Source organism: Anopheles maculipalpis, chromosome X (assembly GCF_943734695.1).
Source record: "Anopheles maculipalpis chromosome X, idAnoMacuDA_375_x, whole genome shotgun sequence".
NCBI classification, from domain to species: Eukaryota; Metazoa; Arthropoda; class Insecta; order Diptera; family Culicidae; genus Anopheles; species Anopheles maculipalpis.
In genome coordinates this window covers 10,542,358-10,560,868 of record NC_064870.1, presented here as the reverse complement: position 1 = coordinate 10,560,868, position 18,511 = coordinate 10,542,358, and the positions used below count along the sequence as shown (strand labels likewise).

The window sequence follows — 18,511 nt, the reverse complement described above, 5'->3', positions numbered from 1 at the left end:
TCCGCCTGGCGTTTGTTTCGGGATACCGTCTCACAGAATTCATAACCTTTTTCCTATCTTCGTTGGAAATTGTAACCAATAGTTGCTAAAATAACAGTATGTTTGTCTACACGAGGGTGCAGTATAAGTTGTGCGAAGAAATATCCAGGTAAGGGGCAAATACACAGACTTTTTGCTCTAGAAGGAAAATGCTAAGCGAGCTTCGAGGAAGAGAACGTGTTTCTCGTGAAGGTTAACTGAAAGCGGGCCTTCTGCACGCACGATCCCCGTAAAAGAATCGACATTTGGTTTAACAAAGCGAAATCTTATAATCGTATATGTTTTTGTTCCCGTACCCGAACCCGGTGATATACTCATTCTCCTTTTTTCCGTACAGTCCGCACTACTCTTTCGAACACCGGGTGAAACCGAATGGGTAACCTCAAATTACCGAATCCACTGATCTTATCGATTCAGCCAGCTGCGCAAGGACAACGTAGCGAGTTCTACGGAATTGGTACGTATTATTTCGACCCAACGGTTCCGAACCGATAGAGACGGTCGGAGCCGTTTTTCTCATCACTTCTGTGCACCGTTTACTAACTATGGATGCGTTTCTTTGTAGGGCAATTCGTGACATACCAGCAAATGATGTACAATGGAATGGTCCTATGGAAAACCCTAACATCAATAAAAAATCCTGCATCTGCTATCAAAAGCATCCTAGATCAGTATGCTGGAACCACCCAACCATCATGTGGAAGGCGCATTAAGCGGGTAAGATTTTCCTCGCTCTTTATTATGACGAAAAGCGAATACATACTCCGCTGTATGATGATAAAATTTCTTCAACTGAAGCGCTTTTGAAGAAAACTTTTCGTTGACATTTTTTTTTAATCTGACAGCAATAATGTGTGGCTTTGCCTTATTTGATAATCATCTCAATGGGCCTATGTTAATATCTCTTTCTTTATTCTCCTATAGCTTACAATTGTACTGAAAGCACAACTCATCTGAAAGTGGGCTGATGGCTAAAGGTAAGTTTTTGTTTTTAAGAATATCGTACATCGAATGTGTATGAGGATAGAATTTCTTCAACTGATTCTGTTGTGAAGAACATGTGACAATTTTCAATCTGACAGCAATTACAAAACCTCTCCTTGTCTGGAATTGGTTTGGGATATTCCATCATTGCATCAATCATTACGCTTTAATTTTTTTTTTCTTCCTTCTACAGCTGATAATGTTTTCTTTGAGTCGGCCCGTTGTTACGCCATAATGAGGACTCACTCTTCAACTTCTTGGTACCAATGAGTCTAGTAAGCCATGCGATGGTCAGCGTGTGGCATAGAATAAATGGTCGTTAAGCCAAGAAGAAGAAGCTCCATAACGCTAGAAGTAAGTTTTATTTAATAAAGTGTAGAAATAGTACATTAGGACCGAACATGTGTTGCGCTGGTATGATGATAAAATTTCTTCAACTGATGCTCTAATGAAGAACATATTACGTTGACATTTTTTAACTGACGGCAACAATGTGTTATTACTATTACTATTTTTATTTATTTATTTTATTTACAATTGATTATGACGCGCCAGTGCCTTATTGTCATCTATTTTTATTTCTTAATATTAATTTGTTTGCATCTGGGGTTTTATTAGTATATTCTTAAAATAGGGAAATATGAGAGAGGAAAAATCACGAAAAAGGAAGCCTTTCAATTTCCAATATGGAAATAGGAAGGTTGTAGTCAAATAGGAGGAACGAAACATTAAAAACCGAAAGCTATCGCAAGAATGGGTCGTTCTGACGCAAGCGTGAGGGAGCATAGATCTGCCCCAAGGAAGGGAGAGCAAGAACTTCCAGATCATTGGAAAAGAGGAAGGTGATAAAGTATGACTGGATGAAAGAATTGCGCATTCGAGGCTAAGCAATCAGTACCGGATAAGATACGATAGGATTCCATCCGGCCGACCCGCAAAAAACGACGACACGACTGAAATCGTTCTATCCTATCCTATCGATCAGTGTTAGCTCGGCAGATCACTAAGATACCGACGCATTCTCAAGTATAGAACGGACCCAGCGCACGGAACGGAACGGACTACAGCACAGGGATTTCAAACACAACGGATCGTTCATTTCAGAGACCATACAAATAATGAGACCGAGCATTTTTGCCTTATTTAGGATCATAACGAGCTTGAAAAGGAAAATTTCTCATCAAGCCATACTCTTAGATGTTTTGTGACAGTAATTCTATTAAATTCAGTGTCACAAAGATTAGTAATCATGCTCCAACTTACTATTCGAACGACCATAACAAATTACACAACATTTATCGGGCGATAGGACAAGTCCATCGAAATTGCACCAAACAATGAAACAAACGAAATAATCGTGAAGACGCACACAATCAGTTAACGAGGACACTGGCATGAAAATTTTGTTGTCGTCTGCGTATAGAAAATGCAGGGGACTGAGTAGAGACTCCCTTGGGGTACTCAGGATGCGGTGACAAACGATGATCTACTCCGACCTTCTATGAACTCTACTCCAAAACTAATTTTTTTTTCGAGTTTCAAGAGTAAGCCTGCCAATGAGATGGAGTCGAAAGCTGTCTTAATGTCGATATATATTGTGTGCACTTGGCAGCCATACAGTAGTTAGTATAGGTTGATCGTTATGGCATGAAACTATGCTGATTTATATTCAAAATATCATTTTCCACACGTGGAAGAAAAGACGAACGGACAATAGACTCAAATACTTTAGAAGACGAACACAGTAAAGGTACGCCACGATATTGTGCACATTAAAAACGATCACCTTTTTTGTGGATAGTTTTTTCCATAATAACGGAAAGGAGCCTTTGAGGATTTCTTTAATAATGCGGATGATATGGCATCAGAACCAGAGAAAAGGAAAGCTTGAGTTTGGACAGGGCAGTTAACACAAAATTAACATCGATTGGGATACTGTTACACGATGTATTGCAGTCCTTCTATTTATTTTTGCAGATTTTTGATACGCCCTTTTGCATTTAATTAATTTTACTTTTCTTGGTCTTTTCCAACAGTTGACGACAGTTGTGAAGGTACATCGCCCACTGGAAGTCGCCATCGGTCCAAGCGTAAGTTTTATTTGCATGTCTTAGACGATAATACACCGGAATCCTAAATTTATTGCCGTATGACGATAGCATTTCTTCAACGGATACTTCAGTGAAGAACCATTTTTGTTGACATTTTTTAAGAATCTGACAGCAATAACACTTTGGGAAACCGTCTGTTTGCGTGAAGCTTGCTGTTTCGAGCTTTGTTTTAATATAGCTTTCTCACGCTTTTCCAACAGCTGACAACGATCCTGAGAAGCAGATAGTGTTCCCACTGGAAGACTTCCAGCATCGCAAGAAGTAAGTGTTTGTTAGAGTCAGAAATCCGAGCACATACGTATTGCTTGAATGATGATAAAATTTCTTCAACTGATATCCTCAAATGATGTATCTTTTCGTTGACATTTTCTTTAAATTCTGACAGCAGTAACGTATAACACGCTTTCTTGATCTTTGAATTTTTTTTTTTGTTATATATCTTGTTAGCAGGGATTATTAAACTCAACTTTATTTTTGTTTTTTTCCTGCAGCAACTTGCAATATTCCGAGTTGGTACGGTTTTCCGCGTGGGGAAGGCGTTAAGGCACAGCATGCAACGGCCGTTCTGGCGTACGCATCAACGCCATCACTCGATCTCAGTATTAATGGTGTATCTACCACAACGCCACTGTCCGTGTTGATGGCCTAAAAAGACTTCACGCGATATGTGACAGAGCCTGGTTGGTCTAATTTCATCGCTCGTAACTCCCTCTTATCCGTTATCCTTTCACACATATCAGGCCAGAGTTTTGTCCGTGCAGTCCGTTTCCTAAACAGTTCTAGCTATGTCCGGCATGACAGATGTTTTGAGTAGGTAATATGCATTACCCAGGGTTTAGTAGGATTGGTTAGAAGCCCATCACCCTTGAGCATAACTTAACGACTTCAAAAGAGCCATCAATAATAAGTATTATCAATCCTGCTGTAATCAACATTTGTTAGGCGTTACATATGTACAGTAACCGCAGACAGTCAACACATGCGGTGTTGACAATATGGCGCAAGCCATCATACTAAAAATAAAAAATAAAATATATGAACAGTATATAATCTTTTGAATATTTCAACTGCCAGGCTGTTGGCTGTCCACCCCCTGTTGTACACTAATGATCGGCGCTATGGCCACAACGCACACCCACAGTTACCGGGGTGGTTCCGAACGCACCGGAACCTCTGCGTTTCCTATGCAGGCTTAGTTCGGAACCGTATCTAGAGTTGTATCTAAGTATTTCTAGATCAAGATCAAGACCCGGTTCAACGCATTTCCGATAAATGTAAGTACAGCTAGTACCCAACAAACGGCGCCACGTAATATAACTTTCTGCGAGTTGTAGGAACTGTCCTAACGATAGCGTCATTTTATTCTTTGTACATGTCATTTTTTTCTTATACACTACGAATTTCTTGACATACTTTTCCCACTTTTCTTTTAATTCATCACATGAACCAAATTATTAATACGGCCAGGCCGTTCCTTAAAAAAAAAACAAAATCAAACTGATCGCGCATCATTGTGGCAGTTTCTTCGTTTGCACCATGGCAACGGCAGTGCGCGCGCCTATCTTTCCAATCTCTTTCCCACCGACCAACAGTACCAGCAGCAACCCGTTTATCGATAGTGCCTTATGCAGCCTGCCCACCCATCCGTCAATCTGTTTAGCAAGGTTCAGCCTAGTGGCGGTTTGATACTGTGGCTCGTCCGATAGCCGGACGTGCGCGAGATTAAAATCGTATAGCATGCATTTTTTTGCCGCTGTGACGATCGTTTCCTCCGGCGATGACGTCCCCAGTGATACACACTGTTGTTGCGCGTCCTGCGTTTTACCATGGGACGCCGGTATTGTCTTGCCGAAGTACTCCTGGAACGTTTGCAGCTCCTCCTTTGCGTTGCTGATGACAAAGGACACTTGGTTGTGCCTTTTCGCGTTCGAAAATAGGGTCGCCATGATTTGCGATTGCAGCGAATCGGCTGCCATCGGTTGGAGTGCCGTTTCCTGAGCGATATCGTTACGCCCACCGCGCAACCGAACTCTGTGGTATTTGCGTCGATCCTTAAGCCAATGATCGCCAAAGTAGATACTGTTCGCTAACTTCAGCTGTACAAGGCGCAAACTGGCGGAACAATCTTCCACCGAATTGTGACCATCGATGCCAGTTTCGATGTTTTCCTTGAGGAACATTTTGGTAAGGATGCGTAGATTATCCTTGTACATCGGATTGCCGGTCACGTTGTAGACGACGCTCGTATCGATCACGTACGGATGCAGCATTTTCAGCGCATCCAGAACACTGCTCAGTGAATGGCCGACCAGTATGGCGTCCGGTGGCAGTAGCTTGCGCAAATCGCGCTGCACATCCGCCAGCGTGGTACGGACGGACTGTAGCATATCGGCCGTAATACCGGAGAACAGGGTACGATAGTTGTAGATTTTTTCGTCTGGCTTTACCAACTCATCGTATACCACCTTGCCACTCTCGTCCACTATGGAAACGCGCGTCAACAGTAATTTATCGTCCCTGTCGCCACACATTTTACAATTGATACCGAACAGGGGCGAGCGTGGATTGACCGGTTTGTAGTAATCGTTTGTTGTTACATAATCTTTGTACTTGTTCTCCAGCGTTCCTGTAGGGAAAGGGGGACAACAATGGAACAGAAGAATTATGATGATTGTTGTTGTTAGTTCTCAAACTTTACAAGAAACTTACCAGCCAAAGGCAGTGGGTAGCCATCGTTGATCATCTGTATCGGGGAAAGCAGCAGTAACGTTCGCGGGAACATATCACCGGGCGGCAAAACCAAGTCACTATAGCTCGGGAACGGAACTGTTGGTCCGATGTTGCGAAAGATACTTTTCCGCATCAACATATGATCTTTGCACATGCGCATGGCCACCTCCAGTGAACCATACTCAGCCACCAGTACATTTTTATGGCAGTCGCTTAACGGCACGCAAGCGACCTCTTCCAGTATCTTCAACGACGGACACACCACCTCTAGTGTCAGCTCGGGTCCAAATACGTGTTCCGAGCAGTTGGGCATATGCTCCTGGTAGGCAATGAAATCTTCGCACGAGAATCCGTCCACAATCAGCACGGTCGTGTGCGTGAGTTTAATGTTCTTGTCGATCGATACCCAGCGTGGTGTGACGGGTGAATCGATGCGCAGAAACGTGTGCATTAGCAGTGCCTGGATATCGTCTAGCAGAAGCGGAATCCGTTCCTGACTTTGCCGTTTCCGATAGAGCAGTGCCTTCTGCCCGATCGGTTTCAGCATGATGAGCGGTGAGTAGCTCATGCTTTTTCGCTAATCGACCAACGCCTTGCGCGATCGATAACGCCGTATCAAATAGATCACTGACTTTATCGCCAGCAAGTGTGCGGCACTCGGCAACTGGTGACTGTATCCCAACACCACCTGCGGCGTTGTTATCGTTGGTCGCCGACGTGTCTCCGTTCACTGCCTTCCGCCGCTTACCATGCACAGCAGCGACTGTTGGTAGCTCGTGTTCGTCGCACTCTTCGCCAATATAGTACGCGGTTCGATTCTTGGCCACTATGTGTCTCAATTGTTGCTGTTCGTTACCATTCACCGGGGTGGTGCGTCCGTTTAAACTGTTTACCACCTGTTGCAGATTGTTGTTGTCCGACTCAGGTTCTTGGGCCAGCGATGATGGATTCTGCTTTTTGCTACCTTTGATGGTTGCCGATACCGTCCAGCGCCTTCAACATCATAAGCCCGAACAGGTGTTTTTTTACGCTCTTGATGCAGCTCTTTTTTACTTTTCGACTGCACCGAACCATATACTACGTTGTCGTTACACGCATCAGGAGCAGAGGACTTTGTTGAGCTTTCACATTACTACTGCCACCGTTGTACACGCTGCACGGTAACCAATGCAAAATCGGAAGCTGACAGACGAGAGGAAATAACAAAAACCATTAGATGCTTTGTGCTGACCAGGCGAATATTATCCGTAGGGTTATGGATGAATCACAGCCAGTAGGCGCTACAGGAGTCAACACCCTAACTCCCGACCCCTCAGGTATGTGTTGAAAGCATTCAATATACAATTACCTCGTTTTTGTGATCGTATGGCGTCGATACGATTGTTAGCCAGAAAACCGTTCCGTATCGTGTGTGCCGATGTTTGGGCGTGTTTGTGTACAATTACACACGAGAAAAAGGTTTTAGCTTACACAGAAATCTCACTGCCCGGACTCTTGTAAGGTTGATATGTAGCGAAAGTAATCACTTATTGTAACCTTATTAAATCGTGTGGTGCGCTAGTATTCTAACGAAGGAAACCAGTTAGCCGTTTTGTCCAAAAAAATAAACATCCTTCCAAGAACGCGCTTTGGCAGTTGACGTTTCATATCGCGGTGGGAAGCTGGCTTGAAACGGCGGGTTGAAGAGTTGAGTTTGGCCAGACAAAGGCTAAATCCGCCACAGAACATTGGTTTCATTTTATATTGTACGTATATAATCGTATAGAATATGTAAAATTTGTATGATTATGTTAATAAAAAATGCACCTCAACGTGTGAAAAATGTTTTTTTACGTTGTGTTTATTTTTACTTAACAATTTCATGCAAGCTTTTTTTGTTGCGATTGTTAATAAAGTGAAACCTTAAATGAACCGGATAAAGTGAAACCGGCAACCGGTAGTCGTTCTAACCACAGGATTTCCTTCAGGCATGTGCTTTTCTTCTCTAACGAATCTTAACGCTTCCTACGTGTACGTGTGCGTGTGTGTGTGAGCGCTCGCACAATGCAGAAAAGCCCAAGGGGTTGTAAAGCGGGACACATTTTGAGTGGCCACCATACACACATCCATGCCAAGGGGTTGCACACACGACCCAAGTGTTCTTGCTCTTTCGGTCCTTCCTATTCCGGTTGCGTGTGACCGGGAAAATGCGAATTTGTTTCGATTAGTTCGCGAACGAACTAATTTCCCACTCACTCTCTCGGAAATGAATGAGGTTTGGGCAATGTTCATGCACAATCTAAAATTACAAAATGCATGAATGCATGAATGCATGAACGTGTGAACCCTCAAAGTATAGCCAGCATGCAGGACATGTACGCCTTAGGTTTTAGCCACATTTCGGATTAAAACATTAACAACAATCCAACACAACCTTCCCGCGGATCGTGGGTACTACAAGTACCTTTATTAACTACGGTTTCGATCCTGTTCCGTCATTTTTTTTTGTAATGTACGATAGTAGCTGCAATCCAAATGGCAAGCTGGAATGAAAACGAAATGAATGTTAAAAATGCTGCCTATAATTTGTAAATCAATTATATCCAGACAACTTACCTTAATCCTTCTCACTATCTGTCGACTGCCCAGTAGTATCTTTACCAGCATCTTATTTTTCTGCTTCGGAACTATCTGCCAAATCATCATCGGACGATGCATCTGAATATGCATCGCGTGGAATCTCACTGGATTCTTCCGAGTGCAATCTAGTTAGCAAATCCAACATCATTATTTTTGCTGCTTGCAATAGTCTCAACATTTCGCGCCCCTGGGTTATTAATGTTTTGATTGCTTCGTTTTTCTCCATCCTCCTTGCCTTCTTTTTACTTATTCCAACTTGTTCGCGACCGTCCAACTCTTCCAAGCCGTATTTGATAACTGAACTAGATTTAGGAGCTGTTTCCTGCACGATACAAAATTGCTTCTGTACTCACAATATATAGATGCCGTAGCAACTAACCTCATGTCTTTATTTCCTGTGCGATCAAGGTGTATACATTATAGGTCTATACATCTATAATGTATATACCTTGCTGTGCGATGAAGATGATGACTTTTTCTTTTGTAGAATATAGAACACACAATATAAGAAGAGGAAGAAGAGGAAGACAATGGATTACTTTCGACTGAAAAGAGTTCCAAAATAATCTGATTTATTTTAACCTTCTTCAGTTGGCTTGTATTTACAATATGCCAGCTATTTCATTAACCCCTCCGGAAATAATTATTCCATCACAAAAAAATAATACAATCATTTGACAGTTGCTGTCTGTATGCTTCAAGTCCAACGATGGAAGAATATGGGTTGCTTGATGCCGTACTTGTCGAGCTTTTTTATTTTCTTTCCAAAATATGCAGAGGAAAATTACTTTCTTTATTTTTTTTAATACTGACAAAAACGACTGCCTCTCTACTAAATCATGTCCAGCGTGTGTGTGTGTTTTGTAAGCTGATCGTTTCCGGACAGCTATAACCACACAAAGCAATGATGCAAATGTGTAACATTTCACTGCACTCAAAACATCAACCCCACGCTACCTTTTTATCGAATACACCACAACCGATTTCTTGCGATTATTACTGGCATCGCTCCATCATAGCGAATCCTTATACATCGGAGGCAAACCAGCAGCAGCAGCGATGCAAAGGCGTTAGTGCCACCGTGGTCGGCTACCTTTGTGATAAATGTACAAAAGAAAAAAAACCGCATACTTACCTTCCATCATACCCAATATGTAAATCGCTACATTTCTTTCGGTTGGTTGTCGATGAACAAATTAAAACGAAAAACACAGTGCATAAAAGCATCACGTTTTAAATATGGTTGCGCTTCAGCAACCTGCTTTATTTAGTGAATTCTTCATGTGCGCGAGGAGCCTTCCGCTTCCCACACCAAGTCCTCTTCCCAGTTTTTAGCCTACTGCACCATTTCTAGCTCGGACTGGCAGATCTCCAAGTAACCCTCCACCACGCCTTACAGCACACGCAACGGCAGCTGATAAATGATGCACAGCAGTAGCTCGCCGTCCAGCTTTCTCCATCTTCTAAGTAGCGGACGGCGTTCCGCGTACGGCACCATCGTTTTCAGAACATCCCGCGCCGCACGCAGCTTGTCGGAGATTCTTTTTATCTGGGCGTAATCCATTTTTCCTTTGCCCAGAGGCCGGCCTTTGCCCAGCCGCGAGTTGCGTTTGATTTTGCAAAATGTTCCTATCGACGTTTGTAATTGATGTTGGTTGTTTGCTTAACGGTTGGATGTATGTAACAAAGTCTCAACTTTTCCACGTCCATTGATGTCTCGATGAAAATGAAATCTCGATGATACCGTATATACGGATAAGCTAGGGACGCATCGGATATTTTAAGTACTTCCAGAAAATGTTTTCAAAACGTAAGTAACTGTCCGCCGTCTTCCAAGGGTTAGTAGCACTCGAGAGGTTCATGCATGCAGTATTTACATGGCGCATGAACCTTTTGTTCACGCACCCCGTTCAAAATGCAGAGAGTGAGTTCTCTGGCACGCTCGTATGGATCCATTTTCTCGGTTCCCGGGTAAGGCCGAATTCGCTGTCGGAAAGAGCGAGACAACCGACAATGGAGGCTGGAGGCTTGCTACGGTGCATACGCTACCGACGAATTCTCAAGTATAGAACGGACCCAGCACACGGACTACACGGAACGAAACGGACTACTGCACAGGGATTTCAAACACAAGGGATCGTTTATTTCAGAGACCATACAAATAATGAGACCGAGCATTTTTGTCTTATTTAGGATCAAAACGAGCTTGAAAAGGAAAATTTCTCATCAAGCCATACTCTTACATGTTTTGTGACAGTAATTCTATTAAATTCAGTGTCACAAAGATAGTAATCATGCTCCAACTTACTATTCGAACGACCATAAGAAATTACACAACATTTATCGGGCGATAGAACAAGTCCATCGAAATTGCACCAAACAATGAAACAAACGAAATAATCGTGAAGACGCACACAATCAGTTAACGAGGACACTGGCATGAAAATTTTGTTGTCGTCTGCGTATAGAAAATGCAGGGGACTGAGTAGAGACTCCCTTGGGGTACTCAGGATGCGGTGACAAACGATGATCTACTCCGACCTTCTATGAACTCTACTCCAAAACTAATTTTTTTTTCGAGTTTCAAGAGTAAGCCTGCCAATGAGATGGAGTCGAAAGCTGTCTCAATGTCGATATATATTGTGCGCACTTGGCAGCCATACAGTAGTTAGTATAGGTTGATCGTTTTGGCATGAAACTATGCTGATTTATATTCAAAATATCATTTTTCACACGTGGAAGAAAAGACGAACGGACAATAGACTCAAATACTTTAGAAGACGAACACAGTAAAGGTACGCCACGATATTGTGCACATTAAAAACGATCACCTTTTTTGTGGATAGCTTTTTCCATAAGAACGGAAAGGATCCTTTGAGGATTTCTTTAATAATGCGAATGATATGGCATCAGAACAAGAGAAAAGGAAAGCTTGAGTTTGGACTGTGCAGTTAACACAAAATTAACATCGATTGGGATACTGTTCCACGATGTATTGAAGTCCTTCTATTTATTTTTGCAGATTTTTAATACGCCCTTTTGCATTTAATTAATTTTACTTTTCTTGGTCTTTTCCAACAGTTGACGACAGTTGTGAAGGTACATCGCCCACTGGAAGTCGCCATCGGTACAAGCGTAAGTTTTATTTGCATGTCTTAGACGATAATACATCGGAATCCTAAATGTATTGCCATATGTATGGGGAAGGCATTAAGGCACAGCATACAACGGCCGTTCTGGCGTACGCATCAACGCCATCACTCGATCTCAGTATTAATGGTGTATCTACCACAACGCCACTGTCCGTGTTGATGGCCTAAAAAGACTTCACGCGATATGTGACCGCCAGAGCCTGGTTGGTCTAATTTCATCGCTCGTAACTCCCTCTCATCCGTTATCCTTTCACACATATCAGGCCAGAGTTTTGTCCGTGCAGTCCGTTTTTCAAACAGTTCTAGCTATGTCCGGCATGACAGATGTTTTGAGTAGGTAATATGTATTACCCAGGGTTTAGTAGGATTGGTTAGAAGCCCAGCACCCTTGAGCATAACTTAACGACTTCAAAAGAGCCATCAATAATAAGTATTATCAATCCTGCTGTAATCAACATTTGTTAGGCGTTACATATGTACAGTAACCGCAGACAGTCAACCCATGCGGTGTTAAACAATCGTATCGACGCCATACGATCACAAAAACGAGGTAATTGTATATTGAATGCTTTCAACACATACCTGAGGGGTCGGGAGTTAGGGTGTTGACTCCTGTAGCGCCTACTGGCTGTGATTCATCCATAACCCTACGGATAATATTCGCCTGGTCAGCACAAAGCATCTAATGGTTTTTGTTATTTCCTCTCGTCTGTCAGCTTCCGATTTTGCATTGGTTACCGTGCAGCGTGTACAACGGTGGCAGTAGTAATGTGAAAGCTCAACAAAGTCCTTCTGCTCCTGATGCGTGTAACGACAACGTAGTATATGGTTCGGTGCAGTCGAAAAGTAAAAAAGAGCTGCATCAAGAGCGTAAAAAACACCTGTTCGGGCTTATGATGTTGAAGGCGCTGGACGGTATCGGCAACCATCATAGGTAGCAAGAAGAGGAATCCATCATCGGCGAGCGTGGATTGACCGGTTTGTAGTAATCGTTTGTTGTTACATAACCTTTCTACTTGTTCTTCAGCGTTCCTGTGGGGAAGGGGGGACAAAAACGGAATAGAAGAATTATGATGATTGTTGTTGTTAGTTCTCAAACTTTACAAGAAACTTACCAGCCAAAGGCAGTGGGTAGCCATCGTTGATCATCTGTATCGGGGAAAGCAGCAGTAACGTTCGCGGGAACATATCTCCGGGCGGCAAAACCAAGTCACTATAGCTCGGAAACGGAACTGTTGGTCCGATGTTGCGAAAGATACTTTTCCGCACCAACATATGATCTTTGCACATGCGCATGGCCACCTCCAGTGAACCATACTCAGCACCCAGTACATTTTTATGGCAGTCGCTTAACGGCACGCAAGCGACCTCTTCCAGTATCTTCAACGACGGACACACGGACACTGTAGTGTCAGCTCGGGTCCAAATACGTGTTCCAAGCAGTTGGGCATATGCTCCTGGTAGGCAATTAAATCTTCGCAAGAGAATCCGTCCACAATCTGCACGGTCGTGTGCGTGAGTTTAATGTTCTTGTCGATCGATACCCAGCGTGGTGTGACGGGTGAATCGATGCGCAGAAACGTGTGCATTAGCAGTGCCTGGATATCGTCTAGCAGAAGCGGAATCCGTTCCTGACTTTGCCGTTTCCGATAGAGCAGTGCCTTCTGCCCGATCGGTTTCAGCATGATGAGCGGTGAGTAGCTCATGCTTTTTCGCTGATCGACCAACGCCTTGCGTGATCGATAACGCCGTATCAAATAGATCACTGACTTTATCGCCAGCAAGTGTGCGACACTCGGCAACTGGTGACAGTATCCCAACACCACCTGCGGCGTTGTTATCGTTGGTCGCCGACGTGTCTCCGTTCACTGCCTTCTGCCGCTTACCATGCACAGCAGCGACTGTTGGTAGCTCGTGTTCGTCGCACTCTTCGCCAATATAGTACGCGGTTCGATTCTTGGCCACTATGTGTCTCAATTGTTGCTGTTCGTTACCATTCACCGGGGTGGTGCGTCCGTTTAAACTGTTTACCACCTGTTGCAGATTGTTGTTGTCCGACTCAGGTTCTTGGGCCAGCGATGATGGATTCTGCTTTTTGCTACCTATGATGGTTGCCGATACCGTCCAGCGCCTTCAACATCATAAGCCCGAACAGGTGTTTTTTACGCTCTTGATGCAGCTCTTTTTTACTTTTCGACTGCACCGAACCATATACTACATTGTCGTTACACGCATCAGGAGCAGAAGGACTTTGTACAGCTTTCACATTACTACTGGCACCGTTGTACACGCTGCACGGTAACCAATGCAAAATCGGAAGCTGACAGACGAGAGGAAATAACAAAGACCATTAGATGCTTTGTGCTGACCAGGCGAATATTATCCGTAGGGTTATGGATGAATCACAGCCAGTAGGTGCTACAGGAGTCAACACCCTAACTCCCGACCCCTCAGGTATGTGTTGAAAGCATTCAATATACAATTACCTCGTTTTTGTGATCGTATGGTGTCGATACGATTGTTAGCCAGAAAACCGTTCCGTATCGTGTGTGCCGATGTTTGGGCGTGTTTGTGTACAATTACACACGAGAAAAAGGTTTTAGCTTACACAGAAATCTCACTGCCCGGACTCTTGTAAGGTTGATATGTAGCGAAAGTAATCACTTATTGTAACCTTATTAAATCGTGTGGTGCGCTGGTATTCTAACGAAGGAAACCAGTTAGCCGTTTTGTCCAAAAAAATAAACATCCTTCCAAGAACGCGCTTTGGCAGTTGACGTTTCATATCGCGGTGGGAAGCTGGCTTGAAACGGCGGGTTGAAGAGTTGAGTTTGGCCAGACAAAGGCTAAATCCGCCACAGAACATTGGTTTCATTTTATATTGTACGTATATAATCGTATAGAATATGTAAAATTTGTATGATTATGTTAATAAAAAATGCACCTCAACGTGTGAAAAATGTTTTTTTACGTTGTGTTTATTTTTACTTAACAATTTCATGCAAGCTTTTTTTTTGTTGCGATTGTTAATAAAGTGAAACCTTAAATGAACCGGATAAAGTGAAACCGGCAACCGGTAGTCGTTCTAACCACAGGATTTCCTTCAGGCATGTGCTTTTCTTCTCTAACGAATCTTAACGCTTCCTACGTGTACGTGTGCGTGTGTGTGTGAGCGCTCGCACAATGCAGAAAAGCCCAAGGGGTTGTAAAGCGGGACACATTTTGAGTGGCCACCATACACACATCCATGCCAAGGGGTTGCACACACGACCCAAGTGTTCTTGCTCTTTCGGTCCTTCCTATTCCGGTTGCGTGTGACCGGGAAAATGCGAATTTGTTTCGATTAGTTCGCGAACGAACTAATTCCCCACTCACTCTCTCGGAAATGAATGAGGTTTGGGCAATGTTCATGCACAATCTAAAATTACAAAATGCATGAATGCATGAATGCATGAACGTGTGAACCCTCAAAGTATAGCCAGCATGCAGGACATGTACGTCTTAGGTTTTAGCAACATTTCGGATTAAAACATTAACAACAATCCAACACAACCTTCCCGCGGATCGTGGGTACTACGAGTACCTTTATTAACTACGGTTTCGATGCTGTTCCGTCATTCTTTTTTTGTAATGTACGATAGTAGCTGCAATCCAAATGGCAAGCTGGAATGAAAACGAAATGAATGTTAAAAATGCTGCCTATAATTTGTAAATCAATTATATCCAGACAACTTACCTTAATCCTTCTCACTATCTGTCGACTGCCCAGTAGTATCTTTACCAGCATCTTATTTTTCTGCTGCGGAACTATCTGCCAAACCATCATCGGACGATGCATCTGAAAATGCATCGTATGGAATCTCACTGGATTCTTCCGATTTCGATTCCGAATCTACGGTAGCTTCCAATCTAGTTAGCAAAAGCAACACAATTTTTTGTGCATTCTGCACAAGATTCAACAAAGCCTGCGCTTGGTATTTTAATCTTTTGTTTATTTCTTTTTGCTCATCCATCCTTGCCTTCCTTTTACTTATTCCAACTTGTTCGCGACCGTCCAACTCTTCCAAGCCGTATTTGATAACTGAACTAGATTTAGGAGCTGTTTCCTGCACGATACAAAATTGCTTCTGTACTCACAATATATAGATGCCGTAGCAACTAACCTCATGTCTTTATTTCCTGTGCGATCAAGGTGTATACATTATAGGTCTATACATCTATAATGTATATACCTTGCTGTGCGATGAAGATGATGACTTTTTCTTTTGTAGAATATAGAACACACAATAGAAGAAAAAGAAGAAGAAGAAGAAGAAGAGGAGGACAATGGATTACTTTCGACTGTAAAGAGTTCCAAAATAATCTGATTTATTTTAACCTTCTTCAGTTGACTTGTTTTTACAATATTCTAGCTATTTCATTAACCCGTCCGGAAATAATTATTCCATCACAAAAAAATAATACAATCATTTGACAGTTGCTGTCTGTATGCTTCAAGCCCAACGATGGAAGGATATGGGTTGCTTGATGCCGTACTTGTCGAGCTTTTTTATTTTCTTTCCAAAATATGCAGAGAAAAATTACTTTCTTCATTTTTTTTTAATACTGACAAAAACGACTGCCTCTCTACTAAATCATGTCCAGCGTGTGTGTGTGTGTTTTGTAAGCTGATCGTTTCCGGACAGCTATAACCACACAAAGCAATGATGCAAATGTGTAACATTTCACTGCACTCAAAACATCAACCCCACGCTACCTTTTTATCGAATACACCACAACCGATTTCTTGCGATTATTACTGGCATCGCTGCATCATGGCGAATCCTTATACATCGGAGGCAAACCAGCAGCAGCAGCAGCGATGGAAAGGCGTTAGTGCCACCGTGGTCGGCTACCTTTGTGATAAATGTACAAAAGAAAAAAAAACCGCATACTTACCTTCCATCGTACCCAATATCTAAATCGCTACATTTCTTTCGGTTGGTTGTCGATGAACAAATTAAAACACAAAACACAGTGCACAAAAGCACCACATTCTAAATATGGTTGCGCTTCAGCAACCTGCTTTATTCAGCCAATTCTTCATGTGCGCGAGGAGCCTTCCGTATCCTACTCCAAGTCCACTTCCCATTCCAAGTCCTCTTCCCATTCCAAGTCTTTATCCCACTGCACAATTTCTAGCTCGGCCTGGCAGATCTCCAAGAATCCCTCCACCACGCCTTCCAGCACACGCAACGGCAACTGATGAATGACGCGCATCAGGAACTCGCGGTCCAGCTTTCTCCATCTTCTAAGTAGCGGGCGGCGATCCGCGTACGGCACCATCGTTCTTAGCACCTGCCGGGCCGCACGGAGCTTGTCGGAGATTCTTTTTATCTGAGCGGTATACATTTTTCCTTTGCCCAGAGGCCGGCTACTCAGCTGCGAGTTGCGTTTGATTTTGCAAAATGTTCCTATCGAAGGGATATGGTGTCCTCGGTTGCTTTTTCGCTGTTCGCTAAGTTGAATTAAAGTGAAACCAGAGCTGTGCTGGCGATTATCACTTCGTTGATGTCATGAATGTCAAATACGTTCGTAAATGATTTCGCTGCTGTCATTTTCTAACTAGTGGAAAATTTTTTTTCGTCTCTCGCGGTTACATTTGTAATTGATGTTGGTTGTTTGCTTAACGGTTGGATATATGTAACAAAGCCTCAACTTTTCCACGTTCATTGCTGTCAAAAAAAAAAAATCTCGATGATACCGTAAAATCTAGGGACGCATCGGACATTTTAAGTACTTCGAGAAAATATTTTCAAAACGTAAGTAACTGTCCGCCGTCTTCCAAGGGTTAGTAGCACTCGAGAGGTTCATGCATGCAGTATTTACATGGCACATGAACCTTTTGTTCACGCACCCCGTTCAAAATGCAGAGAGTGAGTTCTCTGGCACGCTCGTATGGATCCATTTTCTCGGTTACCGGGTAAGGCCGAATTCGCTGTCGGAAAGAGCGAGACAACCGACAATCATTTCCGTGCGGTGAGTGTTTTTTTTGCGCGCCGGAGGTTCGCTACGGTGCACGATGCTGTACCATCACTCAGACCGTTGTAATACCATTTCGTGCAAGGTACGGTTACCGTGTGTAAACGTCTCGCTCAGCCCAGGGTAACGTACGGCGTCGATGGTGTGGATTTGGTGATGTTCCTGGTGGACGGTTCGTGAAACCAGCGACACAACGCGGCCACTACGGGCGTGCGTAACGGTAGCGGCGGAACTTCTGGCAACCGACGGTGCCGAACCGTTCAGTGGAAACCATTTATGTGTGCCCGTCGTCGGTTCGCGACAGGTTGCGAGAAGCAGGCGTGTGTGTCTGTGCGCGGGTGGTTTTAAGAAGTATTTACTCTCCACCGAAAGTTGCAAAAATAAAAAAATAAAAAACCGTGCACCGTGGCACACGAGTTAGGAGAAAAATAACGGGTGGCTGTAAAGAGTAAAATCGTAAGTATCAAATGTGGAACTGTGGTGTGGCCTGCATCGTTGTGATCGGGAATAGCGCTTTCGCTTCCGCCCATTGCTTGCCGATGTTTTCTTCACCGATGAACGCCTTTATATCCGCTCACGCTAAAAAAAAATATCCACGCTTCCCTCGCTCCGCGCCCAGCCGAATGCACTTTGGCGGTACACCTAATGCTTTGCGTTTTTCCCTCCCTGAAAAAAAAAAAACAAGAAAGGGCAAAAGAAAAGCGATTTGAGACCACACCGAGACGCGTTGTTTTTGTTGTGTAGCAACTTTTGGGCCACCGAACAACAAGACGAAGAAAACGCTACACATTACCGCGCATGCATGTTGGGGGAGGTAGTGTTTTGCCGATTCCTATTGTTACCACAATTTCTTTT

General features: G+C 43.3%; 3 protein-coding genes and 1 pseudogene across 4 annotated transcripts in view; all 4 read right to left on the bottom strand.

The window, feature by feature from the left end:
* The window catches only part of LOC126556789 (alpha-1B adrenergic receptor-like), a 462,834-nt gene that overhangs the window by 336,923 nt on the left and 107,400 nt on the right, over positions 1-18,511 (bottom strand). The gene's annotated exons all lie outside the window — the stretch shown is intronic.
* LOC126563000 (rho GTPase-activating protein 190) overlaps positions 1-18,511 on the bottom strand; it is a 149,379-nt gene that overhangs the window by 51,925 nt on the left and 78,943 nt on the right. The gene's annotated exons all lie outside the window — the stretch shown is intronic.
* The window catches only part of LOC126561477 (cytochrome c oxidase subunit 6A, mitochondrial), a 382,637-nt gene that overhangs the window by 357,647 nt on the left and 6,479 nt on the right, over positions 1-18,511 (bottom strand). The gene's annotated exons all lie outside the window — the stretch shown is intronic.
* On the bottom strand, positions 4,643-17,026 carry LOC126563228 (uncharacterized; annotated as a pseudogene).